Below are 4249 nucleotides of genomic sequence, written 5' to 3' on the forward strand. Positions count from 1 at the left end.
GATAGATTTGTATGTTTTTTCTCAGGTCAAAATAGGAACGGTAGAGACCACATGTTTTCCGCATCAACGGTGAAACACAAACCCAGAAAACTGATTTCATCATGTGTCTGGGGCATAGACCCTTTCCCACAGGAAATGGTCCAAGAGGTCATTACCAAAGCCACCGTGGAGAATGGGAACCTGCTCCAAAAGTGGGGCATGTCCTCAAAGAGGAAATCATCATTAGAACTGCACAATTTCTAACCGTGACTATGACCCCGGTGCCTCAAATGGTAGCCCAGCCACAAACCACCTTCCAGATGGTCCCTCAACAGCTGGTAGCCAGTCACCTGTGTTTAATCCAGGCTTTGAAAGGCATTCGACCACCTTTTGGCCCTACAAAGGTAAGGGCCCAAAAAGAGGACGCGGTCACGGATACAAATCCTCAGGAACCTCTAAACAATGAGAGGTCCCAGGTAGGAGGCAGACTTTTCCCCTTTCGGGATCGTTGGACCTTTGATCCCTGGTCCACAGCCAAATTACGAATGGACTTGGTTGGAAATGGAACAAAAATCCACCCCACTTTCCCAAAATTCTTCCAACACTACACCCCCTTATTGGAAGAATATACCTCAGAACTCATAAATAAAAAGGTAATGAAAAGCGAAGTCCATCAAAATTCCAGGGAAGGCTGATTTGTGTTCCCAAGAAAGACTCGGACAAACCCAGAGTCATTCTAGACATGTCTCCACTCAACAAGTCCATTGAGAACAACAAGTTCCGGATGCTTATATTGCAACACATAAGGACCCTTCTACCATAAAGGGGCGTACACAGTCTCAATAGACCTGGCAGATGCTTACTGGCACCTACCAGTCAGTCGCCCCCTCTCCTCCTAACTAGGATTCAGGCTACAGAAGACAAAATTTATCTTCACAGCCATGCCCTTTGGACTATATATAGCCCCAAAGGTAGTCACAAAACTCACGGACACGATCGTCTAGCACCTGCGCTTCGAAGGAGTACAGGTAGTAGCACACCTGGACGATTGGCAGGTGCGGGCAGCATCCAAGATTACTTGTCTACAAGCGACCAGAGAGGTGATCCAGTTCCTGGAACACCTGGGCCTCAAGACCAGTCGCTAGAAGTCTCGCTTGTCTCCGGCTCACAAGTTTCAATGGTTGTGAATCCATGGAAACTTGCAGTCACAACACCTTTCCATTCTATTAAAGAAGGGGAGAAAAGTAGCGGTATCTGTCAGGAGACTAATCCAACACAAGAGGATTTCAAAATGCCAACAGGAAAGAACACTGGGCTCTCTCCGGTTCGCAATGGTGACAGACCCGGTGCTAAGAAGCACAGCCAAAGGATGCGCCAGGAGTCTGGAGAAGATACACATCAAACGCTTGAAGAGATTGACAAGGTTGACACCGAACCGACTGCACATGCCATTGAGGCCGTGGTCAATGAATAAAAGCCTAGCACAGACAATTTTCTTGCAACCACCACAAACATCAGTGGCGATACACACGGAAGCCTCCCTGAGAGAACGGGGAGGCCATCCGTATGAAAGGAAAGGGCAAGAAATTGATCATTCAAGCTCAAAAACTTTCACATCAACATCTTGGAGGCTATGACAGTCCTCCTGACGTTGAGGAGACTATCCCCTCACAAAATAGTCCACATCAGATTGGCTCTTAACAACGAGGTGATAGTAATATGTCTAATCGACAAGGCTCGAGTTCACCTAACATCAACCATGTAATGTTAGCCATCCTCCGCCTGGCAAGGAAGAGTAGATGGCATTATCAAGCAGTTCACCTTCAAGGGTTCGGAGATGTGACGGCAGATGCTCTATCCAGGCGAAAGCCGATAGAGATAGAATGGTCCTTAGACACAGACTCATTCTCCTTTATTCTCGATAAAAGTCTCGGAACTACAGATTGACCTCTTTGCAACGAGTGACAACGAGAACTAGTAACCCCTTACGAGAACCTTAAGCAGAAGTGATAGTCATGTCTTTCGACTAGAACGGATAGAATTGAAGGTATCTGCTTCCACCAATCAATCTCCTGCTAAAATTCCTCGACAAGCTAGTATCCTACAAAGGAACAGCTCCCGTAGTGGCCCCCAAATGGCCCAAAAACAATAGGTTTTCTCTAATTCTAGAATTGAAACTGTAGCTGTTTCCTCTGCCGTACCCAGCTTTATCAAATCTGGTGCAGAAGTCGACTGTTACATTTCATCCCCAAGAACCAACAACCTGCATTTCATGATTTTTTCGCCCTAACAGCGAACAAAAGTTCAGGATCTCGAAGAATGTGACCGACTTCATTGTAGAGTACAAGTCAAGTCCAATCAGGAGACAATGTGAACTGTCTTGGAAGAAAAGGGCAACCCTCGCAAAAACAAGGTGACCAACAGAAATTTCAAAGGTTTCTGTCTCTCTTTCTTCTTGTACCTACTTGAACGAGGCCTGACTTCCACTACGATAACCACGTGTAAGTCGGCCTTGACTAGACCTCTTCTTAACACCTTTGAGACGAACCTCATAAGCGAAACCTTTTTTAAGGTACCAAAGCATACACTAGACCCAAGCCGGCAACCCCTCTAAAGCCCATTACATGGTCGTTGATCAAAGTCTTACACTATGCTTCGAACCTAAACAATGAGGATTTTACTCTAAAGGAGCTAATACAGAAAGTCAATTTTCTGTTCGCAATAGCCTCAGGGGCTAGAGTTCATGAAATATAGGCCATATTCAGTTCACAGAAGAGGGAGAACTGAATCCTTTCCCGATCTTACCTTTCTCGCCAAAACGGGCTGCCCACCAAAAGGCGGGGTCCTTGGAAAATCTGCCTACTGAAGGAAGATGTATCCCTATGCCCATTAGAACTTCAGACTTCAAGGAAGGACAGCTTTTCCGAGGCAATACCTCAGGATAAAAATTCTATCCCTAAATAACTGAGAGCAGTGCTCACCTACTTATTCGTAGAGCGGTTCCGGACAGCTCACCCGCAGTTCATGATCCTAAGAAAATTGCTTCTTCATGGAACTTCTTCAAACACTATTCGAAGCAAGTACATAAGATAAGACATGTTGTGGTGGCAGCGGGTATTTCTAAAGAACCCGTCGTCTAAGCCTGCGACAAACAGTGAACTGCTTTGGGACTTTCCAGTGCATCGGGTGCATGGGTACATTTATCCTCAAGTGCAAACCATAACTATGATTAACACACTGTTCCACATAGGTGCATATCTGATCGATAACACCAGTGCTGAGTGAACGTTGCGTCACGGTGTTCATGCATTTCCAAAATCTGTACAGATCAGTCAGATTTGGTTTCCCATCTCTATTGAGTGGCATCATTTCGATGAAATTACATATTTTCCCAAAAGGAGAAAAATATGGACCCTGATGTGTTTTCAATGCCGGATCAGATTCATACCTGATTGTAACTACATTTGAAAATTTAGCTAAAAGGTAAAATACTGAACGTATTTGCGTCTTATTGCTGCTATCTCAGTAACAGACGATAAAGCATACTAGAGTTTTAATTAACCCCTAGAAGGGCCCAACTTGAAATCAGAGTACAGATTTCCAAGGGATAAAGGGTAATCTCTAAGATCTACCGTCCGTCCCTATGGAGATACAAACTTTGAATCTTTATAGTCAAAGTCGACACTTTCCCTGCAGGGGGCAGGAAGCCCTACGCTAGTTCCAAGCTTGGTGGATATGTCAAATACTGTAACGGTAATGTCAAATAACGGTACTGTCATATATAAAGGTCTAGGAGACCATACAAGGAACTCATTCAAACTAAAGGCACTTATACAAACCCACAGATATAGTATTTTCAAGTTAATTCTCTGGAAAGCTTCCATCAGCACGACATGGCTGAGCCCAAAAAACGGATTTTGAGCAAAGCAAAAAATCTATTTTTGGGTGAGATAGCCATGTCGTCCTGATGGACACACCGTTCTTCCTAAAAAGGAGTATACATATATGTAACAATTTCTCACCCGAAACTACTCTATCTGCGGCTATCCACGCTTAATTGCACCAAGGAATAGTTCGCCGGGTGGTACCGGGAGGGATCCACCGGGTAACCTTGATAACGGCTCCCCTTCAAATTCGCCACTCTTCCCCCTCAGAGCGAAAACTCTATTCGGGGTGAAGATTGCCATCAAGAAATACGTCTCCTGATATTATGCGATATCCTTAAGAATTATTTTAAGAATACTCGCGCCAGGAGTTAGAATTCTGGAGA

Source organism: Palaemon carinicauda, chromosome 27 (genome assembly GCF_036898095.1).
Source record: "Palaemon carinicauda isolate YSFRI2023 chromosome 27, ASM3689809v2, whole genome shotgun sequence".
Classification (NCBI taxonomy): Eukaryota; Metazoa; Arthropoda; class Malacostraca; order Decapoda; family Palaemonidae; genus Palaemon; species Palaemon carinicauda.